We start from the raw sequence: 18827 nt of genomic DNA on the forward strand, positions 1-18827 counted from the left end.
AGGGGTTTTGCACTTCTGGCATTATTAAGAAAATTAATATGAAACTTTACAAAAATCTTGACGACTCACTTTTCCAAAGGCATTAGAATATTATTTTATTGCGAAATTCCGATACCGAGTATCAGGAGCTCCTTCTCCAGGCTAAACTCAAAACCTACTTATTTGCTAAAGCATATACCATAAAATAACATTAACCAAACCACTAGGAACAAAGCCCTAAACCTAAAAATAGGAACTAAAAACTAAGATTATATAGTAGAACACCAACATTATATTAAAACACGATCCACCATCTACACATAGTCTAATGGGCTGCAATGGGATGATATTCAGCCAGACACAGTTGTGCCAGGTTGTCAACCTGCTACTTCTGTCCCTTGTTGCAAAACCCATCATACTGCTCACGCTGCTTCACACCATTTACACCTATGTCCACCCCATATATCATTACATGTGACCAGTACAACACGAAACCTCGTCTGTAGTGGTAGCATGTCAGAGCATGGAGGAAGTCGTTTTATGTTAACCTAACCACTAGGAACGAGTGTATCATAGTGTATCATGTTTTTTGCTGCAGTCTGTGCCTTCTCCTCACTCTCTTTTCTGTTTCAGGTGTCTTAATGCTGGAGCTGGTGGTTCCTGATCGATGGTTCGTGGATCAACTTGTCTGGAACACTCAGATGGACTGTCCTTCTATCCTATCCTGTTTGTCCTGCTGATCACTAACCCCAACCAGTCAAAGCGGATGGCTGCCACCTCTGAACCTGGTTCCACTGGAGATTTCTTCCCATAAAAAGAGGGAGTTTTTTCTTTCCACTGTTGCTAAATGCTTGTTCATGTGGATTTTTTTGGGTTGTTTCTTTCTTACTATATGGACATGTTGTTAAGCGCTTTGAGATGACTGTTGTAATTTACGTGATATAATTAAAGTTGAATTGAATTGAAAGTGTTTTTCACATAATTATCTTCACAGGTCGTGGAATATTTTGGTTTTTATTCCATAGCAGTCTGTATGACTGTGCTGTAGCTGATGTAGCAATGGGTCTGGCCTTGCAGTTTTACTTCATGGAGGTGCACTTTGCGATAAAAGTCATTTGGTGATTCAAAAAGAATACAAGTGAGATTTTATTTCTTTAAAAAAAAATAAGAAAAATAAAATAGTATAATTAATATATATATAGATGTTCGATATTAGCATTTTTCTCCAATATCTGATATCTGATATACTGAAACCCCTATGCCAGCAACTTAGTTTTGGGAAACAACAGGTTAAGCATACTTTTAATGTGAAGCCTCACTGGATGTATTCCACAAATAAACATCATCTATGCAAAATAATATTGCTAATTCAACTTCAGAAATAGGAAAAAAAGGCAGTGGTGGCGTAACGGTTCAGGAAGCGGGCTTGTAATCGGAGGGTGTGGGATCTAACTGCTCATGTTGTATGTTGCGTTGGATAAAAGTGTCTGCTAAATGGAATTGCAGTATACCTATTTTTATCATGTCTCAAACAACATATATCAGTTTTTCAATATCTGTGGAAAAACCAATACAGGTGCCAACCAATTCTACTTGTTATGGCAAACATATTGGCCGATAACATCAGCCAATCTCTAAAAAATGTCCATGATTAAACCACATACAGTATGTTACAAATGTTTGCCATGAACTACCACTTATTTTTTTTTTTTTAATTAGTCGTTTTTAAAAAAGTAGTTATTTACAGCAACAGAAGCATGACATGACATTCACGTTTCCACTCTGTTGTGAATACATATAAGAAAAGGTTTAGATACTTCCTCTTTCTGTTGGACAGTCATTGCTGTTAGTTGCTATCAATACAGTTCATTTAATGCATGTGTTCCACAGCAGATGGTGGTGAATATGTAATATCCGAGCCTGAGCAGGAGTGTATGTACATTAGCACAAATGGGCTAGAGTAACGCTATAGGTGTAAAAACGCATGCCTGCATGTCCATGTTTCATCTGCTAAACCGGTGTTCAAAGGAAGTATGGAAATCATCTTCAGTACTAATCAACATTCTATAGCCGAGCATGTAAATCAACTGTATTTGCATTTACTATTAATACACCATCTTATGCAGCAACTAAACAAGCATGTGTAATTGATATGTTTTTTCTCATCTGAGTCCATCACAGGTTTCACACAACCTCAACATAACATCTGTATCATGGAATCGTGTGAGAAAGTGGAACCTAAAGTTTACTTAGAAACACCAAACCATTGAGTTAAAATGAGCAAAGGGACATTTTTATTCTATCTTTACCCTACAAAAAAGTGCACACATCCACAACATTTTCTACTTCTGATGAAACAAAACAACACCTGAAGTGACTGAATGCACAAGTCTGCACTCCTCATGAAGCCCAGCCTGCTTTACCTGTAATCCTTTATCCCATCTCTGCTGTCTCCTAGCCAGACTGGAATGGGAAAAAAATGGTCAAATCTGCTCCCTCAACAGTCAGCAAAAATTCATTTCAACATTCGAGCAGTTTTTTTTTTCTGATAGAAGTTGAGTATTTCTCCTCAGTCCTCCAGGTCAGAGGAAAGGTCAGAGGAAGTGTCTCCAGTTGAGGAGTGACTCTAAGATGTGTCAAAGTGTTGAGATGCATTTTTCTAACACACACACACACACACACACACACACACACACACACACACACACACACACACACACACACACACACACACACACACACACACACACACACACACACACACACACACACACACACACACACACACAATGGAGAGCTTGTGTATTAAGATATTGGAGGCTTGCAATATTGGATGAGTTATTTTAAAGGTCCCATGTTATGCTAAATCGACTTTTCTGTGCTTTAAACATCATAAAGTGCTATTTGGGCTTCATACACATGCCTAAAGTGTTTTTTTCATTGATTCCCTCAATCGTTAGTTAGGGGTGATTTGCTCCTTTCTTACTGCAGGGTGAGCCCAAACACCTCACTCCAATTTGATGACGCGTTCCCACTTTGATGACAAATTTCACGCGGCACTGAGCTGGAGAAGCCACGCCTCCAGGAAGCTCTCTGCCGTGATTGACATGTAAACAGACACGCCCACGAAGGTGAGCATCCTTTGCGCAGTGCTATGTATGTATTTTCTACAGTCTATGTATGTACTGGTGAACGCTCCGCCCCCAAGCTCTCTCGTGTTCATAAAGCAGCATGAGCTCGGCTACGAAGTGGGTGGGAGGAGGGTGGGCCATTCTCTAGCCCTACGTCACCGTGCGGGGAGGAGGAAGTCAGTGTCCCGTCTATAGACACGCCCACTCATGAATATGCATATGTAGGACGCAAATCAGCCTGTTTGTGTAGAGTTGCTCAGAAAGTGACTTTTCAGGGGCTAAAACTTTGGAAAACAGGTGAGTTTAAGAAAATAAACCTCAAATACTATGTTTTTTGGGGTTCTTAGAACAAATGGAGTTCGGTGAAAAATAGCATGACATGGGACCTTTAAGGCAGTGGCTATCTGTACGGTTGCCGTATCAATCATTCTATCCGTATGCAGTGCCCCTATTTGGCCAGTTTAGGTCACGTGATAGGTCAGTCATTGGCCAGTTTAGGTCAAACTAAACCTTAACCTAAACCGAACCCTAACCCTAAAAATTGTTGCGATATTGGATTATTAACTACTGTTGCAATATCGGGTTATAACCTAACCTCAACCCTAAGACACTACGTACTTGTACTCGTACCACTAGCACCAAGGGTTGTCCGTAGAGCAACCGTACAAATAGACACTTTCTTATTTTAACAGTAGCTGTGTTTCCATTACAGATTTTTGCAAAATAAAAGCGGTATTTCAAAATGTCGACAAAGTATAATTGCGCTTTGAATGTGTTTTCATTGAATTTTGTTTTGGGCAGGAGCCTTGTAATTTCCATGTAATCTCATCCCGCAAGACTTCACTGTAGGAAGACGGACACTCCAAACCTCCTTATAACACTTTGCGTTTCTTTGTTCTTTAAGTTCTAATGTGGAAGTAATCATTTTTTAAGTCTAATGCTTAGAAATGTCCTGGGCTCGTCTTCTGTTTACACATACCGCGCCATGTTTCTCGGAGAGAAGTAGTCATGTGACCAGGGAAGTCAGTTTTGTGACGTGTTTTTGTGGGGAAAAAAAAAGTGCGACTCATTTCAATATTGAAAAGTCTGAAATTCCTCCTCATGGAAGCGTAAAAACATTTTAGTGATATTTGAGTGTTTTTTCCTAAATTCAGGTGTTTCCGTCACCAGTTTTTATTGCGCTATTTAGATTTTGCGTATTCCCAAGGGCAATGAAAACAGCTACAGACACAAGATGAGAATATGATATTACAGGAAATAAAGAGTATAAAAGGTGTTAACAATTGTATACCTAAAAGTTAAGACAAGAAAAAGACACAAGGTGAGTAATTCCTATTTTCTGTATAAATATTATATGAACTACTCCACAGTTTGACATGTAACATGAATAATAATTTTAAAAAAAGCCTTTTTTGGGGGGTTCTGTAAAGTAGTGTTTTAAAATCTTGCATCTTTTTTGGTATATCCAAATCCAATATGTCAAAAACACAAAAAAACAGTGTACTGAGTATGGAAACATGCTAGTTCAACCAAAAAAACAATTACATGGCAACCAAACATTGATTCTTGCAATGAGAGCATGCAAACTATTTTCTCCCAAATTAGAGTTTTTACAACAAAAAGATAAAAACAAGTCAAAGAAAAACTGGGATTGTTAGATCTTTGACAGACAACACTAATATGAATAAAACAGCGTGGAATGAAAGATAAAGAAGAATTCTAAACTGACATTTTTGTGTTCACACAAAACGTGCCTCAAACAATAATTATTGAGCTTCATCTCTTTACAAAGAACGTAAAACATACATTTACACCCTCAGTTAAATAATGGTAATTACACAATTGTCCCATGCATATTCTTGGCAGGTGTAGGTGCCCGAATAAAACCGTTACAATTTTCTAAACACACACACAAGAAAAAGGAGGAGAGGTTTCCCGCACAAACAGAAGTGAATCGTGCTCTAAGCTTTCCCACTTTATTTGCATTAGCTCGACTTGTACTACTAGTAAACTGAAACAGTCTACTAGCACTACTAGTGAGATTTTGAATGTACTAGTAAACAAAAAAAGTTTTATTTCAGGGTTTGTGGCGCACGACTAATAGACTTCAAATAAAAACTGAAAGCTTCACTAGTAAACCAAACTTGACTTGGCCTACATTTACTTCAAATTTGAGCGTTATTAAAGCTTAGCTAGAGGTCATTGTCACATGTCAGAGTTGTGGATAAGGAGGACCCAAGCGCAGAGACGAAGGCTGTGGCTGAATACTCCCTCCTATTTCCTTTCTTAACCACTTTTCCATAACTCCGTGATGACGTCACGGGGTTAAGGAAAGGTGTTAGGAGAGGAGTAAGGAACAGGCGATCACGTTTGATTTGACAATCAGACTCACTTCCACTAGGTGACGTAATAATCTGACGGCCACAAAGGTTAGTGACGTTTGCCGTGGTGAAAAACTACAAATTTCCGAAAATGTACGAAAAGCACATTTATAGCACTTTCCCCTGATATAATCTAAAAAATCACGAGGTTTGAATGTAAATCAAAGGAAAAGAGGCTATGAGGACCAAAAGTGAAACTAAAATAACATCACGTTGAGAATGGTTGCTCACACGCACCTAAAACTGTCTGTTTTATGTCAGTTATAATCTGATGTCTTTCATATAATAATATATGGGTTTTAGATTATTTATTTAAAGTTGTTCAAGGCATATTATTGCATTGGTACAGTCATCGCGAGTTTCCATGAGCAGTGGGGTGTGCATTTCCCTTTAAATGTTGTCGCTGCAAGGAATTGTGGGTCAGCATTATCTCGTCTCCTTTGGTAAAGGATGCATCAGTGATTCCTAGGCTAAAGGAGGTTATAAAGGAAGCATTGAGCCTCCTTTCCTGAGCTTAAAGAGAACTCGGATGCCACTTAAACACTACCACGGGGAATAATAAAGGAAGTAGGAGAGCAGTTAGAATCAGGAAGGTGTAAAGTTGAAAATTGGAGTCCATTTTAATGACAAAATCCCAAAAAGGCACGACGAAAACCAGGGAGTAACGTACAAAACACAGCAGGACACAAGGAGGTAGAAATTCACATTGAACCAACAACCATTCTGTGTCCAAACACTCTGGGTGCAAAACATGAGTCAGCTAATCACTCACGACCCAAACACACTGACATGACATCACGAGGAGGAGGAGGAGACATGAGCAGGAATACCTGGAGACACAAAGACAGGAGTGAACACGTGAAACAAAAAGAGGACCACAAAGGCTACAGACAACAAAACTAAACAGAACCTGACAGAGTTTCGGGAGAATAAAAGAGAACTATTACGTGATCACAAACAACTTAAACAGTGTTTGGTAAATGAAGAAGAAATCTATCGTTTAATGACACAGCATCCAAGCTGTCACTTAGCAACACTAATGTTGTCAGACTGGAAGAACTGGAAGCTTCGTCCAATCGGGTGTAATTACAGAGGTAAAGAGTGGCGTTTTAGGGTATTGAATGGAATGGCACAGAATCAATCTTTGATAGGTTTGCAAAAACTGAAGAATATAACAGGTGAGTGTGCAAGTGTCACAATGATTTAACACTCATCACTTGCTTTTATAACAGAGATTGAAGCTCTTTACTCTTCACTTGTTTTAGAGGCCTGTTTCACACACACTCAACCCACTCAGTGGAGTTAGATTGACAGACTCTCACCATCCATAAGTAGCCCATATATAACAGCCGGCGATTGCTTCGACAGTCACTTTAATCATTATTTAGATATCACTGTAAATAATAATTACAAAAATAATATTAATTCAAAACTGGGGATAAATTTTAGAAATTTAGTTCAAAACCTAATAAGTCAAACAGATGGCTGAAGTAAAACAGATGGTAAAAAGTAATGGATTTAGACAAAATGTATATTCTGTAAAATCAGAACACAGTACAGTAATTCTGCTCGTAGCCTTGACCAATATGCATTATAGTATATAGTCGAATCTTCTTTTAGTTAACATGCAACTTCACCTGCTGTGACTTTTATAAATAACTTAAATATGGTGACGATTAATCCTTTTGGTCGCTTCCTTCAGTGAAATCCACTGTACTCATGGTTTCCAGCAACATAAAATGCAGATATTATATACAGCTATATGCTATACTGTATCTATATCTGTATTTTTGCCGATTGGGAAGAGAACCAAAAGGACAATTTTGTTCCAAGTGTACTGTACGTGGATAAAGTTAAAATGTCACACAAACACAGTGACCTTCACGTACCAAGTCCAAAATGTCAGATGGCCTTTTGAAAGAGGCTTTAAAAAAAGAAAAGAAAAAAACACCTCCATTCTATTTTAAAAGAACGTCTAAAAGAAAGTCCAACCAGTGAAAGTAAAAAAGCTACAGAATAGCGTGATGTAACTAGGTGTTTGTTGGTTTTGCAGAACAAAATCCAGGAAGAAATAATCAGTAAGAAGTGATAATCTGAAACACTGCACAAACGCCAACCAAATATTTTACTCATTTAATTACCATTGCAGCTTCTACATAGCCAACATATCAGTCCCTGTGATGTGTGTGGGTTCAGAAACGCAATGAGATAGTCGTACTAGTGTCTAAGCATTTAAAAAAGGAGCCGTTGACTAAAGCGTCTCTACCATATAAATGAACTGATGCAAGGAGAATTGAGAAGTTATGGCCATTTTAGGCATGAGCAATGAAAGACATCAGACAAATAAGACACTGGTAATATAAGATCATAAAGCCTTTTTTATTTTCAAAAATTATTTTTGTCACATTTATAACCTGTGCAGATTTCCTTATTTGCTTTGCAATGCCCAGGTCTGCTTTTCCTAAAAAAATGACCAAAGAAATATGATTTTATAACTCTGCCCTCTGAACAGCGTAGCTATGGAAAATGTGGACGTAAAGCTGATGGATGGCAAGCTAAAGCAACAATGTCCCAATTTAAACTTAAATGCTTTTCTGTGCCATTTGAGAGAAAAGTAACTTTCTTCTCTTTTTTTGGATGTTTCCAAAAAAGTGGAAAGAAAAAGATACAAAAACAAAGAAACAAGACATGACAATAACAGGCATATGATCTTAGGTTGCATTTATTTATTTATTTATTTATTTATTTATTTATTTATTACCATATTTGTTTGTTACCAGGAATATAACAAAAGTTTCAGAATCAGAAATACTTGTGTTACAGATAAATATTACAAATAAAAATAATAAAAAAAGAAAGAAAAAAAGAAATAGTTAAGTAAAAGTAAATAAGTGAAAGACTGTTACTAATCGCAAAATTCTTATCAATTCCCATTCCTACAGATAAAAAATTATAATAATATTACAAATTTATAAATGTACAAATATAATATAGATATATACAACAATCAAAGCTATCAGAAAACAAACTGTACTTAACTGTTTTTGACAAAACATGAACTAAAAATAGACCTTCGGCCATGGAAAATTCCATTAAATTTTGGAGCAGACTTGCATCAATATAAATAAAAAAAAAAAAATCCTTTTATCTCATCATGATGAAATGTCAAAAATTCATATCTTGGTTCGTCAACAGTGTTTGAAATAACAGCTTTTAAAATATCTGCGTTTTTTTTTTTTCAGTAATAGGGTAATATAACGAATTACTTTAACGTTAACGTTACTGAACGTTATATGCGGTGTGTTACATGCCTGTTACCCTAAATAAAGCACCCCTGGCTTCATACGAGCTGTAGTGAGGAGGTGGGTTAAAAACATTGGCTGAGCGATTATGATTGGCTAAGGCGGCGTCATGTTTCATGGTAGCAAATCAGAGCCAGTGTTTTTACACGTGCCAGCACACGCGCCACACACACACACACACACACACACTACAGATCGGATGAAGCAGCAGTGATGGAGAGCGTGGAGCAGTCTGATGAAAAGTTTCCATTTTTAAGGTGGCGATACAAACACTACTTTATATTAATTGTGGTCAAAGGCAAGAACGTGCATGTGAAGTGTACGTTATATCCAGGAGAGAAAACTTTGTCGACATTCGTTGTAAGCAACTCAAATTTAATGAATTCTTTGACATAAAGTAACTTTTTTTTATTTATTTTTTTTTTTTAACAGAAACGCAAATAGTTACTTTCCTTGGTAATGAGTTACTTTTATTATAGAGTAATTCAATTACTAGCTCAGTTAATTTTTGGATCAAGTAGTGAGTAACTACAGTATAACTAAATACCTTTTTAAAGTAACGTTCCTAACACTGTTCGTCAATGACCGATCTTTATAAAATTGGATTCCTTAATTACTTAAACTTATTAGTTTCATCAAGATCGGATCCGGATGGCGCATTTTATCGCAATTTTTTGAAAAAATGGGTGCGCCCACATTTGGACTTACTGTATCGTTGATGTAATCATGGTACCATGATCAGGATCACTGATCCGGATAACTGATAACTGCAAAGTGCTCATCTTATTACTGCTTTTCTCAGTTACTTTTTTTTTTTTTTTTTTACCAGACCTATACATGAGGGATTGTGAAGCTCAAACATGTCTAAAAAAAACTCTCTGCTGTGAATAAATCAGTGATTTGGGGCAGCACACAGAAAAAAAGCTGAAGATTGAGCATCGGTTCCTGATGTAACCCCACCTTGTATGTACGTCTTACTCTGTTTGGAAACCCTTCAAGCCTCGCCTGCTTCAAATGAACATGTGTTGCGGAGAAAAAATGGAAATGTGTCTCTGAATTATCAAGTGGGAAAAATAGAGACATAATGCACCTTTAATTTCTTCATTATTTAAACACCTAACAGGCAAAAAAAAGAGAGAGAAGCATCACAAATTCCGATCAGACACGATCAAAGTGCATTATACACCACTGCAGCTAAATGCCGTCTGGTTGCGTGTCACTTTGAGGTCAAGGAGAATTTTGTTGTAGATTTGTGTGACGGAGAAATAGAGAGCGTGAGTTAGAGACGAATAAGTATGACAAGAGCGTTACCAAAAAAAAAAAAAAAGAAAAAGATTTCAAGACATTTGCAAGTGCGTGCCTGCAGCTTCTGATCTCTGTATTATTCTCCATTTCTGTTTCTAGTGCCAGTTTTGTTCCTCTATAATGAAAGCCCCACAAACACCTGAGCTTTCGAGCTTCAAATCCGCACTTTGATTGGTCCCTGATGTCTGTATGGAAATGATGTAAAAATGAAAAAAGAAGTGCGTGCACCAGGAACTCATTTCTTACAATTTCTCTGCTTGCTCTGACTCAGCTGCTCAGTGCCAGAAATCAGGCAGGAAGACAAAGCCCCACCAAACACGCCAGCAGGAAGATGAGAAAATAACCAGAGAAAAATGAAGGCCGTAATGAAGAAAGCTTAACTCAGAGGAGGTCCTGCTTGCATTGTGGAGGCAAATTAGGGATGAGCAATTTAATTCTGGAATATGTAGAGGCTGACACAAATTTAACAGAAAGTGTCACAATATAACAGCCAGCGATGCACACAAAAAGGAACACAAATCAACAATTGGGCAAGGTGCTTCTATTGTTATTGCAGCCATTTGAGTTGTTGTAACAGTAAAACCATTTTGTGCAGTTTCTGAGTAGCAGCACCTTAGAATAATGTGTTAAAGTTCAAATGCAAACAACGTTGGAGGAAATGTAAATTATTATTATTATTATTATTATTAATAATAATAATAATAATAATAATAATAATAATAATAATAATAATAATAATAAATAACTGACAATTGATCCCATTGCACCTATACTACTAACCTGGTAGGAGCCAGATTCATATGTAGCCATTCCTCTAACTCCAGTTCGCAAGACACAGACCCAGATCGATGTGGAGAACCAGGAACAGGAACCAGGGAGGGACATGGACAGAATGCTTGAAGCTGACTGGGTGAAGCGCCTGTCCACCATGATTTGTTTTAGCCAATCACACAGTAATAAATGATGATGTCGTCATAAGCATGCGCCTCAAAGACGCTGCTACAACAACAACAAGGCTCCGCTGTTGAAAACGTTCTTTTGGGATAGTAATGCTGCGGTCATTAAGTCGTTTAGTGACTTTTGCCGTTTTTGCAACACAAGTATGTGAGTTAAGGGCACGTTAACCATCCTCCTGAGTCAACATCTTTCTATTTTGATTCGGAGCTATGCTAATAGCGGTAGCCCGGCTAGTTCCTCTCACCGCAATTGCTCATGCGCCAGTTTTGTTTTCGCGCTTCTGCCTTCGTCACACCCGGATATCCCGCCCTAAACCACAACACTGCCTCATGATTGGTTCGAACCGTTTCGGTTCGGATTCGAAAGGCAATGGAGGGAACAGCACAAGGTGGATTCTGGTGTTTATGAACACCAGGAGAATCCATGTTGCAGGCAAGGCTACTATAATATTTAAAATGTATCTGGGATATTTCTCTGTTAGCAGGTTTTACTTAACCAAACGTTCACAGCGCAGCTGTACTACAAAGCTGGTCAATACTTTAACTTAAACCAGGTGCTTTAAACCTGGCTGCGTGTGCGCTCACATATAAGGGGTGGAGATCTTTTTGTTAAACACATTTCATCATCCTTAAAAAGGTGTTGGCTTTAAAGAAAAATAGAGGAACACTCAATTAAATAAAAAGATGGTGAATATTTGTCCCCCCCCATGAGCTACACTTCACACATTCTATATTTAAATGTTGGTAAAGATGAAACTGGCATTTAGAAACAAGGAATCAAAATAAATGTATGAAGCCGTCATTTATTTCTCTCACATCAGGAATAGTATGAGCAAATATTTGTGCCTACCATGAAACTATATGAATATAAACACTGAATAAATATCCACAGCTGCCATGTCTCTTTGCATTTTTTGCAGCTCAAGTGTGAACAAAACCCTTTGAGCAGGAAGTCAATGTTTCACCCAGACTAAGTCATTTTACAGCTTAGAAAATTGAGAGCAGAGGAAACATTAAACAGGCCTCAGCAGTTCTCAACAGGTGAACCTTAAACGGTTTAAGTAATGGGGTCTACAGTTGGTCACAAACAGGCACACAGCTGTGGCTGCATTGGTATTGGGCCATGATAACTGACTGATAACAGTTTAAAATAAATGACTTTGAACAACATCAAGAATACGCTAAGGAAGAGATAAACTATGTAATGAAGACAATACAACAATAGAATCTTCTATCACTCGCACACATGAACAAACACAGAGTGAATGATTTTGTCAGATACAGGGATGATGAACGAGGATTTCTAAACAGTGGCAAATTGTTTAAAATAAAGTATGTTTCAAAGAATAAATTGGGTGAAAGATTATTCCATTCAATTCAACTTTATTTATATAGTGAGGAGAAAGCACAAACTACAGACATGTTTTTTTTAAACATAAATGGTCAGTATTATTTAAAATATTTTTTTTGGGATTGAGGAAAATGTAATCAAACAAACAGAAGTCTTGAAAATATATAAAAAGTAGTTTTTAAGTCCATCACTCACAATCTCTGGGCTGAACTAATAAAAAAGCTCATAATGTTTAACTGTAATTGCTTTTAAGGTCTAATTCTATTCATTTCAAGTCAGTGTACCTTCCGTTCATTGGAAATTAATTTTTAAACCTTATTGACAATAACAACTTGTTTATTTATTGTATTGTATACTGCATTACAAGGTAGATTCAAGAAAACGTGGAGTACTTTGAGTATGCCGAGTTCGGCCCAAGTGTCTTCTTTTTTGTAAATCAAAATATGGTCACCCTGTGATATGAAAAACATTTTCAAACAATAAGAAGAGGTTTATGCAGTTGATGTAGCGCTCTTCTTCTCTACTATAAGTCCAGCGAGAAGCCACAGTGTTTGCAACTGTCGCCACCTGCGGTCACAGATTTTTTCGGGTATAGACATAGGTTCAACTGTTCTTTTAAAAAAAAGACAAACAAACAAAACAATACAATATGTTGCCATTGTTCTTTTGATTTCAAAACAAATCATAAATACACCGATTATTTAGTATTGGGTTTTTCTGTTTTCCTGTTTCTGGTTTTTCAATCAATGAAACAAAATTAAAAATCTATTTATTTCTTAATTTTTTGGTTTTGAAACAAAATAACGAACGAATGGAAGGTACACGGATCATTTCATAATCGTTTTGTAGGATAGTTATTTGGGTAAATCCTGTATGACATTAAACCTGGCACCTGTGTGCTGTGAGAGAGGAAACTTTACTCTAAATCCTGTAAGCACAGATTGTTGATTTAATCTGTTGATACTTTGTCACCAATTTAGAGATATTATCATTTTAGCATTTCTAACTAAACACTTTAAATTCCCCCACAAGATAAAATATCTGTAACATCTACATGTAGACACACAACAATAAAGGCTTTGTTGTTCAATACAATTATTAGGTCTAGATGTAGGTTCCACAGGACCTTTTATCTCCTTGGCATTGGACTTTTCTGACACGGGCACCATATTGGGAATTATTTCCAGTCCAGGAGTCGCTGGAAGAGCCGTAAATATCAAGTGTACATATGAAGAACTGTGACCCTGCTCTTTACAAAGTGCTTTAAGACACCTTCAGAAACATCTTGCTGCAAATTGTTTTTTAACACTTTTATTTGGTGTTTATGTTCTCATTAGACCAGGACAACAAAAGACGGAGCCTTCAGGAGAAAACAGGACAAAATGCAGCAAAGCTGAACAACTGCAACAACAACCTTCCAGCGACAAACAGCAGTGTCTCCTCCTATGGGCATGTTCTAAAGGTTAGGAGTGATGAAAAGCAAAGTAACACCCCTGGGCGAGTCTTTGAACACCGCCCGGAGGGTAGCTCAGTTCTGCACTCTCAGCAAGTAAGCTGGAGAACAGAAAACAGAGGACTCCTGCCTCGACACAAAGAGCCGCAGTTACACTGCAAAGGCAGTGGCACAAAGTGGAAAATGTTCCTGTGAAAAGGATTACCTTAAAAGAAGCAATTACTTTTACACACACTCTGTACTCATGTGGGGATGCCACAAAAGAGACATTGTTTGAGTTCTCACTTTCCAATGTTGCCCTACACAGTATGTATCTCTGACTGGCAAAAACAATGGTTAGTTGTCATTTGAGTGCAATGGTACGCCCCTCTTGATAGCAATAATGAGATTTTAAATGACACAAAATTATTGCTCAGGCATGGCCTTCTCGAAACAGGGACCATAACTCAACAAAAGCCTAATACTTAAAACACGTGCACAGCACATCTGGGACTCAGCAAAATAGGAAAAGGTAAAAACAACACTGTCCTGGAGAGACTACAGAGGTCCCCACAGTGTACACACACTGTTAAAACACACACATCTGCTCAGCCATATTGTTTGAGTGAACAATGGGATAATTCCTAAAAACATCCTCCAAGAAAAGTTTCCTGTGAGACCGACTACAGCTCCTACTTTAAGACATCTGCAAACAAGATCCCAAACACAACTTCTTAAAAGCCAGGGGAGGTGCATTTAACTAATACCAATTCCTAAACCATACAGATGTTGGCCTAGTACAGATACAGTATATCCCACAAAGTTTTTGAATACGATCAGTATGGCAAGCATTCCTCATTGAATTGGTCATTATTTAGATGCTGAACCAGGGACGGCACCAAAATCCCAAATCCATAGTGTTGCAAATCTTCAGGATGCCTAATGATGTCTTCTTACAAATCACTTAACGAGTAACTAAACCCCTACATCACTTTTCTTCTGCTATAAATAAATGTATTTGGTATTAAGTAGTGTTGTTGATTGTTTCTTGTTCAACTCTTGATATATTAGTCAAAGTATTTCAATTTGGCATATTTTTGTTGTAAAAATGTTATAGTTACTGCCCTCTATGTGTTAAAACTCAGCTTTCCATCCATCCGTTTTTCAACCTGCTTGCTCCTTTTCAGGGTCGCAAGGGTCCGCTGGTGCCAATCTCCAGTTGTCATCAGGTGCTAGGCATGGGCACACCCTGGACAGGGGCCCAGTCAGTGTCTGCGTCATGGGGGGCCTTCTACTATTGGCTGAGAATGGTGGTTTGTGATATTTTAGTGGCTTCTTTACCTCATGAACCACCACTGTTGGCCTCGCCCACCCATAAAAAAATAGCACCTGTCGACTCTAATCTATTGCAAGTAGGTTGGATTGATTGAATTGTAAATAGAGAGTTATAGTGAGTATTGAGGAAGTAGCTAACATAGCAAATATTGTTCTATGGGGATTTTATAGTAGAGACTGGGTGTTTTAACTGCTCCAGAAGCCCTGCCCATAATCAAAGCGTTTTTCTTAAATTCCAGCATCGACACGCGTCTGCCAAAACCTCAGGGTTTAGTTGCTTTTTAAAAACAGCCTACTTTGATCGATTTCATTTGTCCTTTAGCATGAGTAAACTGATTTACGAAGTGGCATAGCTTCTCTGTGATGCATTGTGCATCCTTACAGTAAATGGACTTGTGTATTCTTTCTGAGCACACATTGCTTTCTCTAGGCCTCACAGCCCATATACATTTTAATGTTAGTGCTGTTTGCGTACTGTGACCTGAAAGTGCAGCCTGGGGTTTCGTCGGGACATGTCAAAATGGCTACAATTATTCAACGGTGCTCAACCGCAATATATTTAACTTTGTGACACTACAATCGAAGACTTGTGATAAATCCAGAAAATATCAATTCTTTTGAAAGACTTCATAACTATATGGTTAATAATGTATGAGAAGAAGAGAAACTACTCGGAAACATTGCCAATAACAGACAGAGGGTTTGATGGGATTTCAGTTCCTTGGAGAGTTCCCACTGAGTTAGTTCAAGATATCTGATAGAGAGGCTAGCCATACTTTAAAGCTACGCACTTCACATGCACTCAAAGGAAAATGGGGGTTTGGGAAACCTGCTCATATTGATTCCCACTCCACATGTCGGTTCACTGTAGACTTTTAAAAACAAATCTGAAATCGTCTTATCCCTCAGCATCAGTAATTTTAAATCAGTCAGGTCATTATTCACATGTCACATAACTAAACTTAATATATGATAATGAAACATGTTTCTGTAGGAAACAGGTGGTTTGATGATGATTTAGCATTCATTTACCTTCTTATCCACCCCACACAGAACTGATCATTTTCATATGGATATTCTGTAAATCTGTTGATGGATCTGAAAATGAAATGTCAAAAGTCTTGGGGCGTTTGAGGATCAGTAATCATCAGAAAGTTGAAGGTCCACTAAAAACTTACCAAAACAGAAAGTGTTGTAATTTCATTGCTGTCATAAATTTAACTATTCATCCCATGAGGACGAGGAGGAAAACTATCTGAGCTGAGTAAAAGCTTTTTGGTGCATTAATCACAGTCCTAGTGTAACGCTGCAATCTAAATGATTAGAGCAATGAAGTGAAGCATCAAAGAGTTGTTGCTGTCCAAGTAGCTTCACAGATCAGCGAGCGCTGCAGTGAATTAGCAAGTGCAACAGTCAGCTACTTTCCCAAACACAAGCTTGTCTTAACGTCAAAAATGAAGTGACACAAAACATCCAGCATGAGTCGTCCCCGTGTCAGAATATGACCCAAAATCTGCAGCATCCTTTTGATATCTGGATGTTTGAATCCGAGCATAGAGAGAGAGTGAGATGTTTTCTGAACCCAGAACTGCCAACAACTAAAAACTGTGATCTGAAAGGCATGTCTTGTATCTTTTAAAAGAAGGGCAGAACTTAAAGTTGCCGGGGACGATAACTAACATTTTAAAATTTAATCCAAAATTTGTTCTCATCAACTACAGATGCCAGTGTAAACTCTATGTCAAAGTGACATTTCTGGTGTTTTCACGGTGTTTCATGGCTTCCACGGAAACATCCCAGTACACCCGAAATTTAATAACGTCATATCACGGGTAACACTAGAAACAAAGCAAATCCCTGTCTTTCTTGTCTGGCAGTAGCTGTGTTTCCATTACAGATTTTCGCAATATTATTATTATTATTATATAAAGCAATATTTCTAAATGTTGACAAAGTGTAAATGCACTGTGAACGTGGTTCCATTGAAGGCTGTTTTGGGAAGAAGCCTCTCAACTCCCGTGAAATCTTATCCCGCGAGACATTGCTGCAGAAAGACGGACGCTCCAAACCTCGTTATAACACTTCATATTCCTTTGTTGTTTCATGCTTAATGTGGCAGTAGAATTGTTTTAAATAGAACGCTAAGAAATGTCTTGGTCTCCTCTACTGTCTACACGTACCGCATCATGTTTACTCAGGGATAAGAGGTCATGTGACCAGGAACGTCACGTCCTGTGATGTGTATTTGCAGAAAAAAGGTGTTTCCATAGCGGTTTTTCAACACATTTCAATATCGAAACGTTTGAAATACCTCCTCATGAAGGCGTAAAAAGTTGTTTGCAATATTTGAGTGTTTTTTCGAAATTTGTTTCCATTATCAGTTTATTTGGCGCTATTTAAATTTTGCGCATTTCCAGGGGTAATGGAAACGCAGCTAATAAAACACAAGGAATCATGGTAATAATTAAGTAAAAACTCTTCTTAAATATCAGGAATGTAACTTAGAACTTTCCCAATTCTACTATGCAATGCACAAAACTTTTTCTAGGTTGAAGTCACATGACCATTTGTCAACAAACTCCATGTTTGTGATGGAGTCAAAAAAAATCTTCCAAGCAACAAATTCAACCTTCAACATTTGTTTGTGATTAAATTATCCTTCTTTTTTTTTTAGAATAAATGCCTTTGCTTTATAGACCTTTGAGTCCCCAGAGAATCAATTTGGCTTAGTTGCCTCGTGTTACTCAGACATGTCCAATCCAATCCATGCCATAGTTGCTTGGGGGAGGGGCCTAAGCCAAGGGCACCATTGACAACTTTACAACCCTTCTCCTTGTGTCTCTGTCCTCTGACATCATTAAGGTCCTGGTGAGTGGTAAATCTTTCGATTACTTGAAACATTAAATCAAATAAAACTCTCTTTTAATTATATTCTTGTTTGGCCTCTAATGGTCTGAAAAATAACTTAAATAGGTATAAAGAAAAACCCATGCAAGTTCAATTGCCTTTTCTAAGCTCTCACATCAATAATAGAGCCCACTCAACTCAAAGCACATCAAGTATACATAAGGGCCAATGGTGTAAACACACTACTTATTTCATTTTCTGTGCAAAATAAAACTTTTTTATTGCCCCTACTTTAAAAACCCTCTCTACGCTTGCCTTCCTTTTTTTTTTAGTTACTATTGATCAGGTTGAAATTTTACAGCCCACACAAAACAACCCAAGGAAGCTTTGTTTTGTGTTTAAGATGTCTTTTTTTCAACCTAAAAACTGCACATTTTTTCTGCCGGAGCAGCCTTGGGGTAAAAAGCGTATCATCGGTAAGATTTATCTCTTAGTTTAAATAGTTCCGCTATTGCTGACTATTGTGGTTCACAAATAACTTGAATGGTAATGATTTGAACCTGTGGCATTGTTAGAAAATAACAGACGAATCTTAGTATCAAAAAGACAGCTGTTCAGTCAAAACAAAACACTATAATACCCAAAGTGTTGCATAAACTAATTTAGTAAGTTAGCAGTTTGTAGATAATAAAATAATAATAATAATAATAATAATAATAATAATAATAATAATAATAATAATAATAATAATAATGCATTACATTTTTTTAATGGGTATGCATTTTTATAGCAAGATACTTCCTCAGAA

This window comes from Gouania willdenowi, chromosome 11, assembly GCF_900634775.1.
Source record: "Gouania willdenowi chromosome 11, fGouWil2.1, whole genome shotgun sequence".
Classification (NCBI taxonomy): domain Eukaryota; kingdom Metazoa; phylum Chordata; class Actinopteri; order Blenniiformes; family Gobiesocidae; genus Gouania; species Gouania willdenowi.